The following is a 16,185-nucleotide window of genomic DNA, read 5'->3' as shown; positions in this document are numbered from 1 at the left end:
CATACTGCAAAAGAGCAGAGCCTGTGGTTGATTGAAGTTAATCCAGACTAGCTTTGAGGGCAGCATTGTAAATAGTGGGACTTTCACAGTACCCCTGGCATAACCGGGTAAAAGTCCAAGATCTCCCTTCAAACTAAAAAGCAAACCAAAATGGGCTATCAGGGTGCACTGGCGACAAGTCAACCACTGAGAAAAACTGTGCATCTGATGTAATTTGAGACAAAATAGTGTGTGGGTTGGGCACAGTAGGAGCATGTGGCTGAACTGCAGCATTCACCGCTTGGAGGTCCTGTACAAAACGCCATTCATCTGGCTGGCCAGCATCTTCAATCTTTTTAACAGGAAACAATGGAGTAAGCACAGGTGAATTTTCAAAAGGAACAATAACGCCTGTTTTCTGAAAAGATTGAAAAACAGGTTTAATCCCTTTAATTGCTTCAGGCTTAAAAGGGTATTGTTTTTTACATGGACAAAAGTCTGATTTAGGGGTGACAATTACTGGTTGTTTCAGATAAAAAACATGCTTCAAAATGTGATTCTGTGGTAGGAATTAAGTCCACAGTTCTTTGACAATGCATTGTACTCAAAAATGTTTTTTTGTATGCTGACAATCGTTCAGAAAACATCAAATTTGGATCAGCAGGTGAAACGGTCCACTCCATTTCTTTCTGACATGTAGCAACAAACTCTCCCACAACTTGTCACTGCCAGTGTGTACGTTTGGCCAAGGAAATGTGAGGGCGAGTACCACAAACATTAAAAAAATCGAAGTGCTCTGGAGTCAATAAAGTAGGCGCACATATTTTTTCACTTCTTCTCATAGTCATTGTCAGGCCCCAAAGAAATGTGTGATGTGCAGTGCAAATCAGTAGGTTGCATGAAATCAGAAAGGGGTGAAACTAACGCTTTTGCTTCTTCCACTAGTTGTTGTGAAAAAGGAGAGCTGGGAAGTTTCCACTCATAAGCATATGTAAGTGCCGATGAATCAAACTGCACTGCTGTGAAAACTTTGTCAGGCTGTAACATAACCTTAACACCCTCTGGTGTAGAAGTTAAAATAATGCCTAATTTACACATGAGATCACAGCCCATCAGGTTAATGGGACACAACTCTGATAACAAAAATGAGTGTTTGAAGGAGAGCTCATCGGGAGTGACAACACGCAATGGGCATTGTCATTTTCTCCTTCACAACCTGGCCTGATGCAGACATACATTAAACGTGGTTTCCACTTAACTTTGGAGGACAATCAAACTCCCCTGACGTCACTACTGATGAACATAAGTTCCTATATTCTGAGAGAAATATCTTTGCTCTAGGACGGAAATAGCATGCAAAACTTTACTACGTGAATCACAGTCGGCAAGCGTTGCTTCACTACACAGAGCAGGAAAAATGTGTGAGTGTGTTTGTGCTATCACCCATTAGTGGAGGCTCCGCTGCCGCGTGACGTCCAGAACCTGCCTCCCACCCTCAGTCAGCCTTTTGCCCAATTTCATCACTTTTTAGCTGTGGACAGTCCTTCTTCCAGTGTCCAGTCTGGCCACAGTAAAAACAAATATTCGGATCATAGCTCTGGCGTGGCCCATTTCGACCTCCTCTCCCACACGTCCACGTCTTCGACTTCGGCCTCGTCCTCTGTTTACACCAACTGCGTAATACATAGTCATGGTTGCCAAATGCAGCTCCTTTTCACACTTGTCCCTTTTGGTTGTCTTACGCGTCTCAACTTGGTTCTGAGCATGGCGAGCATATCGGCGAACGTCAGCCAAACGAGGACCCTCACACCATCCCACGTAAATGTTCTTTACTTCAGTGGCGACATCTATATAATATTGTCTGGGTCCCGTTAAAACATGTATTTTTCCCATCTAATTCCTTGTTTGCTTTAAAACAAGTATTCCCCATTTTCTATCCCTTCAGTAGCCAACCAGTTTGTATGGAGTACACTGGAGCAACTTGACTCATCAGTAAAACACTGCTTTTGTTGTCACCGCAAGGCTTCCCCCGTCGGTTGTTTCACTGAGACACTACTGAGTAACTACAACTCAACACAGTTTATACACATAACATTCATATACATACTAACAAACAAACAAACAATCATTTATCGCAATTTTCTCATCTCTGTTTGAACGTACACCCAGGTAAATATTCCTGTAGTCTTCTCATACCGACTATGGACCCATTCATTGTTTAACTTCACTGTTTTGCAAATCCTAATTGAATATTACACATTGACATTGAACTTTACTGGATAAGCAGGTCTTCATTGCATTCAGCAGCCTATATGTGAGCATCTATGTGTAAGCTGTTCTTCTTTGCATTTATCAGCAGCAAGCAATTCTTCACTGCACATGCATATGTAAATAGTAAAACAATTCCAATGTGTTAGCGAAACCTTCTATATCACAGTGGTTTCTAAGGTCTATTTTAAGTTCTTTGCCATCAGTGAGATGACATTGTTTACAAAGTGTGTCTAAGTATCACTGAAGATCTTTTCAGGAATTTCAAATCTAGAAATGAGTTATTTTACGCGTGATTTTGCTACTGAGAGTGCATCTGCTTGTGCACATGGAAATATTTCAGACCATTTGGTAAAAACCTCTGTTGTCACTGAGCAGAATCGTTTCCCTTAACATTAATTTAGTTCAATGAAATCTACACAATAATGAAATAATGAAATCCAAACAAATATGTTGAAAAAGATACACTGGCTTAGGGAATTATCTTCGTTTTGGTCTTAGATTGCCCTGTGGAATGTATTTTGCACATATTTGACCTGCTAGACAAAACTTTATTCATTTATTTATTCTAAAAAAAAAAATTCAATAATTAGTAAAACCATATGCTGTAAAAACCTTGTTCATTATTGCTTCCATCCCTCCTGTTAAGACATGACATGGTGCGTGGCTCAATACTGCAGCATATTTAAACAAATTCTTTGGCAGTATGGTTTTCCTTCCGGTCATTCATACGAGTCTATTGTAGATGGCAATTGAATAACATCTAATAATGCTAAAATATTTGTAGTTTATACATTTAGCTGTGGATGTCAACATACCTGTTTTTCCAATGCTGTGTTAACACATGTACAGTTGAGAAGGCATACTGACTGTCAGTGTAAACGTTAACAACCGTTTTGTTATTTAATTTACAAGCTTCAGTTAAAGCTACCAATTCGACTGCTTGAACAGAGTAATTTTTTGGTAGTGGTTGTTTTAAGAAAACTTCAGTTTCTGTTACTACTGCAAATCCTGTAGCATTTGTGCCATCAGGGTTTTTTGCTTGACCTGTTGAATAAATATAGTTATTTCTGCATTTTCATAACGTATATCAGTTAAGTCTGGCCTGGGTAAAACACTGATGGTTATTTCTGACATGCAATCATGAGGCTTTCCATCTGTGGGGTAGGTAGCAGTGTGGATGGATTAAGTGTAGCACATCTCTCGACAACAAGGTGTGGCTGTGAAAGAAGAACTGTTATGTAGGAGAGATGTCTGGTAAAGATATTTTGTTAAGTAACCATATCACAGCCACTGCATGAGGTACCTTAAGTGTTAATGGGTGAAATAACACCATTATTGTTGATGCCTGCACTGCCAATGGCTTCTGGCCATTGATTCAAAAGTACGATCTCGTCCCTTTTTCCCCCTTTCAGTGGACACTGGCCCCTAATTACCGCAATTCAGCAGGGGGTCTTTCATTAGGAGTACTGGACTCCCCCGTGCACGGTTTCAGCTCCGACCCTGGAAAGCGGAAAAAACGTTGAGATCTGGTTTGAGGACCCAATTGTTGAGAAAAGTCTCTCAATGAGACTCAGAGTTGCTGGAGTCAGTTAATGCAAATGTTTAATCTTGCAGCAAGTTCAAGAATGTGTGTGTGTATGGGTGTATGTGTGCGAACGTGTGTGAGTTTGTGTGTGTGAGAGTTTAAAGAACCTGTTATCAACAGGCAGGTCTTAACTAGTATGGCACAGGTCCAGCCTGTCTCATCTTTTTTGGAAGGTCCAGCGCTCGGCCGTAACCCTTCTGTCTGTTTGGACTCTCACATACATTCGGTTAATCATAGAAAAACGAGAACAAAACTTTTTAGCCCCTTAAATTCATAAAACAGACATGGTGCAGTTATTTCCATTCTAGAAAATAAGAGTAATCACCACCATTCCTATAAATTCTGGATATTCTAACAATCTGAATCTTTTTTAAATGTTCGATGAAGCCCTTTGCTGTTCTGTTTAGAGACTCAGCTGATCATAAACCAAGTTTTGCTCTTGAACCAAGCTTCTAAACTCTTCACCTTTTTCATTTCTCAGTTAGTATTCACTTTAAAACTGATTAAAAGAAAAATTAAATGAATGCCTATCAACAAATGTGGGATCTAAACTCTAGTGCTTTCTCTAAAATAATTTCCTTTCTCAATTCAGAAATGTGTGTGTGTAAGTCACAACACCCGTGACACCAAAACGGCTTTCTTTTCTCTCTTTTCTCTACACTCTGCACTGTGAGCACACACACCAAATCAGAAAGGCTTTTTTCTCTCTTTTCTACATTATGGACTGTGGGGACACAAAACCGCTCTCTCTCTTTTTTTTTTGATTGTGTGCCAGGGCGTTGTCTCACGTATTAGATTATGCTTAAGATACGAATAGGTTTATCAGTCACATCAGAATCCATACATACTGATCCTCCGGTAATAAAATGGTCGGATCTTATCAAACACACTTTGTTTCTTGTGACAAGTCAGCGAAACAGCGTATACACGTCAAGACACTGAATCAAGTTTGCCACAAGAACTCATAAGTTTGGCAGTATTGCTCTGCCGTCAGCAATCATACACCCATTTTATTTTCATGAGACATGTGCAGGCACCTGTTCATCTACTGTTCTATCACTATGAATTAGTTTATCTATTATCAATAAGGATACTTCTACAACTACTATCAAAGTATGTCCGGACTTCTTATGTTGTCAGTTGCTATATATGAATAAGTGGGTTGCTACTGAAAAGCATTAAGCATGTCACACAGCCCAAACATATAACATTTCAGGACACACCACACAGTTAACAACCACAGTGAAGCGTGTCAAAGCCCAAACATGTAACATTCAACAGGACACTTACACAACACATTCAAATCAAACAGTCAGACAACATACAAGAACATATACCCCAGCCGGCATTGCTCCCTGCCTATTTTCCTACAACTCACTATGTGTGCGCACACCTTTATTCACAAACTCTTCAACTTATACTCTTTTACCGAAGCTGCTACAGCTCGATTGGCCAAATACCCTTAGATCCTATTTCGGTGAATTTGACATCTGCCTTGTATGTAACAGATTAGCGGTTTAGCAGTTTTAATTTAGTTTGAGTGAAGGAATTCATTTTATAGCAAAATCCGAAATCGTGAAGAACTCATGAAAGTAAGCTTATTCTCGGATTCCTGAAACTTTAGATTTGCTCTTTCTTTTACTGCAAAGTACAACGTTGAGCAGCACTAATGAGTTGTTTCTATTTTTGGCAGGCTTTACCTTTGCGGATGAAGCCCTTTCTGTCTGTGCAAAAGAAATCTTGTTACTGTGCAGAGTGACTTCTCTGAGTAGAGTCGCCTTACTTGTTGCGACTGTGCCGATGTTCGAAGCTGGAGTGCAAAGTTGTTGCTTGAATGGTGCTCGCTGGAGCGTGTGGTAGTGTAAAGTTATACCATTTAAAAGGGCTGAAGAGTGCTCAGTGCAGCGGGTGGGCGGAGGTGCAAAGTGACACTATGGCCATAAAAAGAACACCGCTACAAGTGCGCATTGTGCCAGGAAGGGCCCTCGGACGGGAACCAGTGGACAGTTATCGCTTCTCGGCCTTTTGGCTAAGATCAAGTGTAGTATCTGTTATTATCAGTTTAATGTCTGATATGTCCTCTATGCGAGGACTACATATTAAATGGATTTTTATCAATAGGAGTTGAAAAAGGAGCTTACTCCGTTCACTCCAAGCATCGACCCGGTACTGCAGTGCCGCTGGGAACGGTGTGCTCTCCTCTGCTCTTGTGAAAAAGCAAACAGCGGTGCAGGATGGAAATTTCTTTTAATCTGCTGAGAAAAGAGAGTGAATGCGAAGCAGACTTTAACACGGCTCTGGGAGCGAGCCGAGTGCGGGCTAACCGGGAGAATTGCTTGAAAGAAACGCGACACCGAATGAGCAGTCAGAACAAAGCCTCAATACGGTGTTCCCGTGTTGTTTGTGGCTGCCTTGTCTTTTGCACAGAGTAAAAGACAAGGCAGCCATCGAATAGGGCCCGATTGTTCCTACTTGGTCAGCCGAGGAGCAAGGGGGGGGAGCAAGCGTCTCAACCAAGCAAAGCTCACCATGGGGAAGGTGGCTATGCCAACTAGCCTGATGCCCTGCTCCCGCAGTGATGGATAATCGTACACTGGTTTCTCTTCATAATGTACAAGTCTTTCGCCTTTTACTAAAGACTCCCGTGGAGAGCAGCACTAATGAATTGTTCCTATTTTTGGCAGGCTTTACCTTTGCGGGTGAAGCCCTTTCTGTCTGTGCAAAAGAAATCTTGTTACTGTGCAGAGTGACTTCTCTGAGTAGAGTCGCCTTACTTGTTGCGACTGTGCCGATGTTGCTTGAATGGTGCTCGCTGGAGCGTGCGGTAGTGTAAAGTTATACCATTTAAAAGGGTTGAAGAGTGCTCAGTGCAGCGGGTGGGCGGAGGTGCAAAGTGACACTATGGCCATAAAAAGAACACCGCTACAAGTGCGCATTGTGCCAGGAAGGGCCCTCGGACGTGAACCAGTGGACAGTTATCGCTTCTCGGCCTTTTGGCTAAGATCAAGTGTAGTATCTGTTCTTATCAGTTTAATGTCTGATATGTCCTCTATGCGAGGACTACATATTAAATGGATTTTTATCAATAGGAGTTGAAAAAGGAGCTTGCTCCGTTCACTCCAAGCATCGACCCGGTACTGCAGTGCCGCTGGGAACGGTGCGCTCTCCTCTGCTCTTGTGAAAAAGCAAGCAGCGGTGCAGGATGGAAGTTTCAGGGAGCCTAAGATGAAACTTTCTTTTAATCTGCTGAGAAAAGAGAGTGAATGCGAAGCAGACTTTAACACGGCTCTGGGAGCGAGCCGAGTGCGGGCTAACCGGGAGAATTGCTTGAAAGAAACGCGACACCGAATGAGCAGTCAGAACAAAGCCTCAATACGGTGTTCCCGTGTTGTTTGTGGCTGCCTTGTCTTTGGCACAGAGTAAAAGACAAGGCAGCCATCGAATAGGGCCCGATTGTTCCTACTTGGTCAGCCGAGGAGCAAGGGGGGGGAGCAAGCGTCTCAACCAAGCAAAGCTCACCATGGGGAAGGTGGCTATGCCAACTAGCCTGATGCCCTGCTCCCGCAGTGATGGATAATCGTACTCTGGTTTCTCTTCATAACGTACAAGTCCTTCGCCTTTTACTAAAGACTTCTGTGGAGAGCAGCACTAATGAATTCTTTCTATTTTTGGCAGGCTTTACCTTTGGGGGTGAAGCCCTTTCTGTCTGTGCAAAAGAAATCTTGTTACTGTGCAGAGTGACTTCTCTGAGGAGAGTCGCCTTACTTGTTGCGACTGTGCCGATGTTGCTTGAATGGTGCTCGCTGGAGCGTGCGGTAGTGTAAAGTTATACCATTTAAAAGGGCTGAAGAGTGCTCAGTGCAGCGGGTGGGCGGAGGTGCAAAGTGACACTATGGCCATAAAACGAACACCGCTACAAGTGCGCATTGTGCCAGGAAGGGCCCTCGGACGTGAACCAGTGGACAGATATTGCTTCTCGGCCTTTTGGCTAAGATCAAGTGTAGTATCTGTTCTTATCAGTTTAATATGTGATATGTCTATGCAAGGACTACATATTAAATGGATTTTTATCAATAGGAGTTGAAAAAGGAGCTTACTCCGTTCACTCCAAGCATCGACCCGGTACTGCAGTGCCGCTGGGAACGGTGTGCTCTCCTCTGCTCTTGTGAAAAAGCAAACAGCGGTGCAGGATGGAAGTTTCTTTTAATCTGCTGAGAAAAGAGAGTGAATGCGAAGCAGACTTTAACACGGCTCTGGGAGCGAGCCGAGTGCGGGCTAACCAGGGGAATTGCTTGAAAGAAACGCGACACCGAATGAGCGGTCAGAACAAAGCCTCAATACGGTGTTCCTGTGGTGTTTTTATAAAATGCGGTGTAAAAAAAGGTGTGAATGCCCCATAGAAAACTAAAAGGTGGAGCGGAAGTGTTCGGCTGCAAGAAGGTGTGAATGTCCGACTATATTTGGTGAAAAGCAGGTGAAGCAAGGTCTGAATGCCCAACCTTACATCATCAAAAGCGAGATCAGAGGTTTTTGGCTGCAAGAAGGCCATAGTTTGCCAAAAGCGGGTAAGGTGCGAATGATCGGCTAAATATCAACAAAAGTGGGGGCGGAGGTCTTCGGATGCAAGTGGGTGTGAATATCCCACCATACAAGTATGGTGGAGAGGAAGCTGTGAATGGCCGACCATAGTTTGCAAAAAGCGGGTGAGAAAAGGTGCGAATGTCCAACCATACATGATCAAAACAGGGAGCGGAGGTGTTTGGCTGCGACAAGGTGTGAATAATTATTATTATTAATAATAATTAATGAAAAGCGGGCAACAAGTAGGTTCGAATGCCCAACCATACATCATCAAAAGCAGGAGTGGATGTGCTACAAGAAGGTTTGAATGTCCGAGCATAGTTTGTAAAAAGCGGGTAAGAAAAGGTTCGAATGCCCGAACATACACCATCAAAAGAGGGAGCGGAGGTGTTCCGCTGTAAGACGGTGTGAATGTCCGACCATAGTTGGTAAAAAGTGGGTATGAAAAGGTTCGAATGCCCAAATTCGGCTGCAAAAAACTGTGTTCGGCTGCAAAAAGGTGTGAATGTTCGACTAAATTTTGTAAAAAGCGGGTAAGACAAGGTGCGAATGCCTGACAATGTATGATCAAAAGCGGGAGCGGAGGTGTTCAGCTGCAAGAAGGTCTAAATGTCCATTTTTAATTGCTAGAAAACATGAAAGAAAATTTTCGAAAATCAATCCGCACATGATCATAAGTGGGAGAGGAGGTGTTCAGCTGCAAGAAGGTGTGAATGTCCTACCATAATTGCTGAAAAATGTGTTAGAAACGGTAAGAATGCCGGACCATACATCATCAAAAGCTAGAGAGGTGGTGTTCGGCTGCAAGTAGGTGTGAATGTCTGACTAAAGTTCAAATATATTAACAAAAGCGGGAGGAGAGGTCTTCGGATGAGTGGTTGAGAATTTCCAACCATAATCTATAAAATGCGGTGAAAAAAAAGGTGTGATAGATACCTAAAAGGTGGAGCGGAAGTGTTCGGCTGCAAGAAGGTGTGAATGTTATATATATAGTTGGTGAAAAGCAGGAAAAGCAAGGTCTGAATGCCCAATCTTACATCATCAAAAGCGAGATCAGAGGTGTTTGGCGGCAAGAAAACGGGTAAGGTGTGAATGACCGACTAAATATCAACAAAAGTGGGGGCGGAGGTCTTCGGATGCAAGTGGGTGTGAATATCCCACCATACAAGTATGGTGGAGAGGAAGCTGTGAATGGCCGACCATAGTTTGCAAAAAGCGGGTGAGAAAAGGTGCGAATGTCCAACCATACATGATCAAAACAGGGAGCGGAGGTGTTTGGCTGCGACAAGGTGTGAATGTCCACCCATAATTAATGAAAAGAGGGCAACAAGTAGGTTCGAATGCCCAACCATACATCAACAAAATCAGGAGTGGATGTGTTTGGCTACAAGAAGGTTTGAATGTCCGAGCATAGTTTGTAAAAAGCCGCTGTCTTACCCGCTTTTTACAAAATTTAGTCGAACATTCACACCTTTTTGCAGCCGAACACAGTTTTTTGCAGCCGAATTTGGGCATTCGAACCTTTTCATACCCACTTTTTACCAACTATGGTCGGACATTCACACCGTCTTACAGCGGAACACCTCCGCTCCCTCTTTTGATGGTGTATGTTCGGGCATTCGAACCTTTTCTTACCCGCTTTTTACAAACTATGCTCGGACATTCAAACCTTCTTGTAGCCGAACACATCCACTCCTGCTTTTGATGATGTATGGTTGGGCATTCGAACCTACTTGTTGCCCGCTTTTCATTAATTATGGGTGGACATTCACACCTTGTCGCAGCCAAACACCTCCGCTCCCTGTTTTGATCATGTATGGTTGGACATTCGCACCTTTTCTCACCCGCATTTTGCAAACTATGGTCGGCCATTCACAGCTTCCTCTCCACCATACTTGTATGGTGGGATATTCACACCCACTTGCATCCGAAGACCTCCGCCCCCACTTTTGTTGATATTTAGCCGATCATTCGCACCTTAACCGCTTTTGGCAAACTATGGCCTTCTTGCAGCCAAAAACCTCTGATCTCGCTTTTGATGATGTAAGGTTGGGCATTCAGACCTTGCTTCACCTGCTTTTCATCAAATATAGTCGGACATTCACACCTTCTTGCAGCCGAACACTTCCGCTCCACCTTTTAGTTTTCTATGGGGCATTCACACCTTTTTTTACACCGCATTTTATAAAAACACCAAAGGAACACCGTATTGAGGCTTTGTTCTGACCGCTCATTCGGTGTCGCGTTTCTTTCAAGCAATTCTCCTGGTTAGCCCGCACTCGGCTCGCTCCCAGAGCCGTGTTAAAGTCTGCTTCGCATTCACTCTCTTTTCTCAGCAGATTAAAAGAAACTTCCATCCTGCACCGCTGTTTGCTTTTTCACAAGAGCAGAGGAGAGCGCACCGTTCCCAGCAGCACTGGGTCGATGCTTGGAGTGAACGGAGCAAGCTCCTTTTTCAACTCCTATTGATAAAAATCCATTTAATATGTAGTCCTTGCATAGACATATCACATATTAAACTGATAAGTACAGATACTACACTTGATCTTAGCCAAAAGGCCGAGAAGCGATATCTGTCCACTGGTTCACGTCCGAGGGCCCTTCCTGGCACAATGCGCACTTGTAGCGGTGTTCGTTTTATGGCCATAGTGTCACTTTGCACCTCCGCCCACCCGCTGCACTGAGCACTCTTCAACCCTTTTAAATGGTATAACTTTACACTACCGCACGCTCCAGCAAGCACCATTCAAGCAACAACTTTGCACTCCAGCTTCGAACATCGGCACAGTCGCAACAAGTAAGGCGACTCTACTCAGAGAAGTCACTCTGCACAGTAACAAGATTTCTTTTGCACAGACAGAAAGGGCTTCACCCGCAAAGGTAAAGCCTGCCAAAAATAGAAACAATTCATTAGTGCTGCTCTCCACGGAAGTCTTTAGTAAAAGGCGAAAGACTTGTACATTATGAAGAGAAACCAGTGTACGATTATCCATCACTGCGGGAGCAGGGCATCAGGCTAGTTGGCATAGCCACCTTCCCCATGGTGAGCTTTGCTTGGTTGAGACGCTTGCTCCCCCCCTTGCTCCTCGGCTGACCAAGTAGGAACAATCGGGCCCTATTCGATGGCTGCCTTGTCTTTTACTCTGTGCAAAAGACAAGGCAGCCACAAACAACACGGGAACACCGTATTGAGGCTTTGTTCTGACTGCTCATTCGGTGTCGCGTTTCTTTCAAGCAATTCTCCCGGTTAGCCCGCACTCGGCTCGCTCCCAGAGCCGTGTTAAAGTCTGCTTCGCATTCACTCTCTTTTCTCAGCAGATTAAAAGAAAGTTTCATCTTAGGCTCCCTGAAACTTCCATCCTGCACCGCTGTTTGCTTTTTCACAAGAGCAGAGGAGAGCGCACCGTTCCCAGCGGCACTGCAGTACCGGGTCGATGCTTGGAGTGAACGGAGCAAGCTCCTTTTTCAACTCCTATTGATAAAAATCCATTTAATATGTAGTCCTCGCATAGAGGACATATCAGACATTAAACTGATAAGAACAGATACTACACTTGATCTTAGCCAAAAGGCCGAGAAGCGATAACAGTCCACTGGTTCACGTCCGAGGGCCCTTCCTGGCACAATGCGCACTTGTAGCGGTGTTCTTTTTATGGCCATAGTGTCACTTTGCACCTCCGCCCACCCGCTGCACTGAGCACTCTTCAGCCCTTTTAAATGGTATAACTTTACACTACCACACGCTCCAGCGAGCACCATTCAAGCAACAACTTTGCACTCCAGCTTCGAACATCGGCACAGTCGCAACAAGTAAGGCGACTCTACTCAGAGAAGTCACTCTGCACAGTAACAAGATTTCTTTTGCACAGACAGAAAGGGCTTCATCCGCAAAGGTAAAGCCTGCCAAAAATAGAAACAACTCATTAGTGCTGCTCAACGTTGTACTTTGCAGTAAAAGAAAGAGCAAATCTAAAGTTTCAGGAATCCGAGAATAAGCTTACTTTCATGAGTTCTTCACGATTTCGGATTTTGCTATAAAATGAATTCCTTCACTCAAACTAAATTAAAACTGCTAAACCGCTAATCTGTTACATACAAGGCAGATGTCAAATTCACCGAAATAGGATCTAAGGGTATTTGGCCAATCGAGCTGTAGCAGCTTCGGTAAAAGAGTATAAGTTGAAGAGTTTGTGAATAAAGGTGTGCGCACACATAGTGAGTTGTAGGAAAATAGGCAGGGAGCAATGCCGGCTGGGGTATATGTTCTTGTATGTTGTCTGACTGTTTGATTGGAATGTGTTGTGTAAGTGTCCTGTTGAATGTTACATGTTTGGGCTTTGACACGCTTCACTGTGGTTGTTAACTGTGTGGTGTGTCCTGAAATGTTATATGTTTGGGCTGTGTGACATGCTTAATGCTTTTCAGTAGCAACCCACTTATTCATATATAGCAACTGACAACATAAGAAGTCCGGACATACTTTGATAGTAGTTGTAGAAGTATCCTTATTGATAATAGATAAACTAATTCATAGTGATAGAACAGTAGATGAACAGGTGCCTGCACATGTCTCATGAAAATAAAATGGGTGTATGATTGCTGACGGCAGAGCAATACTGCCAAACTTATGAGTTCTTGTGGCAAACTTGATTCAGTGTCTTGACGTGTATACGCTGTTTCGCTGACTTGTCACAAGAAACAAAGTGTGTTTGATAAGATCCGACCATTTTATTACGGGAGGATCAGTATGTATGGATTCTGATGTGACTGATAAACCCATTCGTATCTTAAGCATAATCTAATACGTGAGACAACGCCCTGGCACACAATCAAAAAAAAAAAAGAGAGAGAGCGGTTTTGTGTCCCCACAGTCCATAATGTAGAAAAGAGAGAAAAAAAGCCTTTCTGATTTGGTGTGTGTGCTCACAGTGCAGAGTGTAGAGAAAAGAGAGAAAAGAAAGCCGTTTTGGTGTCACGGGTGTTGTGACTTACACACACACATTTCTGAATTGAGAAAGGAAATTATTTTAGAGAAAGCACTAGAGTTTAGATCCCACATTTGTTGATAGGCATTCATTTAATTTTTCTTTTAATCAGTTTTAAAGTGAATACTAACTGAGAAATGAAAAAGGTGAAGAGTTTAGAAGCTTGGTTCAAGAGCAAAACTTGGTTTATGATCAGCTGAGTCGCTAAACAGAACAGCAAAGGGCTTCATCGAACATTTAAAAAAGATTCAGATTGTTAGAATATCCAGAATTTATAGGAATGGTGGTGATTACTCTTATTTTCTAGAATGGAAATAACTGCACCATGTCTGTTTTATGAATTTAAGGGGCTAAAAAGTTTTGTTCTCGTTTTTCTATGATTAACCGAATGTATGTGAGAGTCCAAACAGACAGAAGGGTTACGGCCGAGCGCTGGACCTTCCAAAAAAGATGAGACAGGCTGGACCTGTGCCATACTAGTTAAGACCTGCCTGTGGATAACAGGTTCTTTAAACTCTCACACCCACAAACTCACACACGTTTGCACACATACACCCATACACACACACATTCTTGAACTTGCTGCAAGATTAAACATTTGCATTAACTGACTCCAGCAACTCTGAGTCTCATTGAGAGACTTTTCTCAACAATTGGGTCCTCAAACCAGATCTCAACGTTTTTTCCGCTTTCCAGGGTCGGAGCTGAAACCGTGCACGGGGGAGTCCAGTACTCCTAATGAAAGACCCCCTGCTGAATTGCGGTAATTAGGGGCCAGTGTCCACTGAAAGGGGGAAAAAGGGACGAGATCGTACTTTTGAATCAATGGCCAGAAGCCATTGGCAGTGCAGGCATCAACAATAATGGTGTTATTTCACCCATTAACACTTAAGGTACCTCATGCAGTGGCTGTGATATGGTTACTTAACAAAATATCTTTACCAGACATCTCTCCTACATAACAGTTCTTCTTTCACAGCCACACCTTGTTGTCGAGAGATGTGCTACACTTAATCCATCCACACCGCTACCTACCCCACAGATGGAAAGCCTCATGATTGCATGTCAGAAATAACCATCAGTGTTTTACCCAGGCCAGACTTAACTGATATACGTTATGAAAATGCAGAAATAACTATATTTATTCAACAGGTCAAGCAAAAAACCCTGATGGCACAAATGCTACAGGATTTGCAGTAGTAACACTCCACCTGTCATCTGGTTGGAGTGGTGTGTTTTCTGTGGCTGGAAGGGCTGCTTTTACTTTCTGTGAAACTTGAGATAGAACAGTGGAAAGGTTTCGACAGTAAGACAACATAGCATCATCACAAACAGTTGTGGAAGGGAGGGGTCTGGTTACAGGTCCCAATCCCAGGTTAGGAGGTCTGCCAAATAAAATTTCAAATGCGCTGAGATTCACTTGAGCTCTGATAACTTGACTGATCAGTAAAACACTGCTTTTGTTGTCACCGCAAGGCTTCCCCCGTTGGTTGTTTCACTGAGACACTACTGAGTAACTACAACGCGCAGAAATCTCGCAACTCGTCAGCAAAATGGGGTCCAGAAATCTCTGGATCTGGTAAGCATTGTTATGCTTCCATGATGTCAGTCTCAGTCCAGGGTTGATAAACCAGTAATGGTCCAGTGGGAACTGCAACTTTAACCATAGGCATGGTTTGAATCTGGTTTTGTTTTTTCTCACGTTTAGATCTCTGAAGTCCAGATTGTGGGTAAAGGATTTTTGTCACTTGCGTTAAGAGTTCTTGGGCAGGTACGCTGGAGAACCAAACGTCTTCCTTTTCCTCATCATCAGACCTCAATTTCTTCCCGAGGGAGGATGGAAGAAGTCCCTTCTTCCCGAGAGCCAGAGGCTTGTGGCAGGGCTGGCTGTTGTTGTTGCAGGCGTCGTGGAGGGCAGGAGTCCAGGTCTGGATCCGGCACAGCTAATACTAAATTATTATCATCATTCCGTCATGGCATTTGTTTAACATTTTCCTTTCTTTCTCTTAATACACTTTATTTTTTCCAAAATTCTATACCTTTCTTACTTCTTATTTAAACTTAATTTTCTTTTTTTTGCTTCATCTCTTTCTCATATTTGCAAAACTTTTCTTCTAATTTTCTTATTTCTAACATACTAAAAGAACCTTCAGGTGGAAAACCTCTGGACCATATGTCTTTTTCATTTCATCATGCTCAGGTCCCCCGGTAGGGTCAAAAGTCTGAGACCTACTGTTTCCCATTCTCAGACTTGGAATGGGGAAATATATTCCTTCACTCAAAGGACGTCTCCAATGAGGACCTTAATCTGTACTCACACTTCTTCGGAGTACTTCACACTTCTTCGGACTGCTTCAAAAGTTTCACTTACCCGTGAAATCTCTGTCTCACTAATGACACAACCGGGAAACCCTCTTTTATTCAAATAAAAACTAAAAAGCAGTCCTATCGTCTCAGACTATCATATTTCAAAAATGATCCCAGCGCTGGTATTCAGGAAAAGGACCTGCCAGTCCTCTCTCTCAGAAAAGGCCTTGGAGGTATGAGGCTGGAACAGCTACTTCAGTCCAGGCTGGCCATGCACTGCGATCCGGTCCAGAGACACCAGTCGAGGGATCCTGTTCGTGACGCCAAAATTGTGGTGGAAATTTAGTAACGCACAGAGTCAGTTATTTTCTTCTGAGGAGATAAGAGGCTTTAATAATAATATCTTGAAAGAGAGAACAACACAGTACAGAATACAGAGTTGCTCTGACCACTGAAGTAAAAACACACAGTTATATT

The 16,185-nt window shown here is 43.1% G+C and overlaps 7 non-coding genes and 1 pseudogene across 7 annotated transcripts; 5 read left to right on the top strand and 3 right to left on the bottom strand.

The window, feature by feature from the left end:
* The first annotated feature begins 5,844 nt into the window (after positions 1 to 5,844).
* On the top strand, positions 5,845 to 6,035 carry LOC140306082 (U2 spliceosomal RNA). The gene has a single exon (XR_011915443.1). It is a non-coding gene; the product is annotated as a U2 spliceosomal RNA (small nuclear RNA).
* Positions 6,036 to 6,423: 388 nt separating this feature from the next.
* Positions 6,424 to 6,537, top strand: LOC140306344 (U5 spliceosomal RNA). Its single transcript, XR_011915661.1, has one exon. It is a non-coding gene; the product is annotated as a U5 spliceosomal RNA (small nuclear RNA).
* A 275-nt stretch (positions 6,538 to 6,812) lies between these two features.
* LOC140306140 (U2 spliceosomal RNA) lies at positions 6,813 to 7,003 on the top strand. Its single transcript, XR_011915497.1, has one exon. It is a non-coding gene; the product is annotated as a U2 spliceosomal RNA (small nuclear RNA).
* Positions 7,004 to 7,414: 411 nt separating this feature from the next.
* On the top strand, positions 7,415 to 7,528 carry LOC140306307 (U5 spliceosomal RNA). The gene has a single exon (XR_011915627.1). It is a non-coding gene; the product is annotated as a U5 spliceosomal RNA (small nuclear RNA).
* Positions 7,529 to 7,803: 275 nt separating this feature from the next.
* LOC140306188 (U2 spliceosomal RNA) lies at positions 7,804 to 7,991 on the top strand. Its single transcript, XR_011915540.1, has one exon. It is a non-coding gene; the product is annotated as a U2 spliceosomal RNA (small nuclear RNA).
* A 2,816-nt stretch (positions 7,992 to 10,807) lies between these two features.
* LOC140306218 (U2 spliceosomal RNA) lies at positions 10,808 to 10,987 on the bottom strand (annotated as a pseudogene).
* Positions 10,988 to 11,285: 298 nt separating this feature from the next.
* LOC140306284 (U5 spliceosomal RNA) lies at positions 11,286 to 11,399 on the bottom strand. Its single transcript, XR_011915606.1, has one exon. It is a non-coding gene; the product is annotated as a U5 spliceosomal RNA (small nuclear RNA).
* Positions 11,400 to 11,809: 410 nt separating this feature from the next.
* On the bottom strand, positions 11,810 to 12,000 carry LOC140306128 (U2 spliceosomal RNA). The gene has a single exon (XR_011915486.1). It is a non-coding gene; the product is annotated as a U2 spliceosomal RNA (small nuclear RNA).
* Positions 12,001 to 16,185: the final 4,185 nt, after the last annotated feature.

This window comes from Leuresthes tenuis, unplaced genomic scaffold, assembly GCF_036924035.1.
Source record: "Leuresthes tenuis unplaced genomic scaffold, fLeuTen1.0.hap1 SCAF_4, whole genome shotgun sequence".
Classification (NCBI taxonomy): domain Eukaryota; kingdom Metazoa; phylum Chordata; class Actinopteri; order Atheriniformes; family Atherinopsidae; genus Leuresthes; species Leuresthes tenuis.
This window is presented reverse-complemented; position numbering and strand designations above follow the sequence as displayed.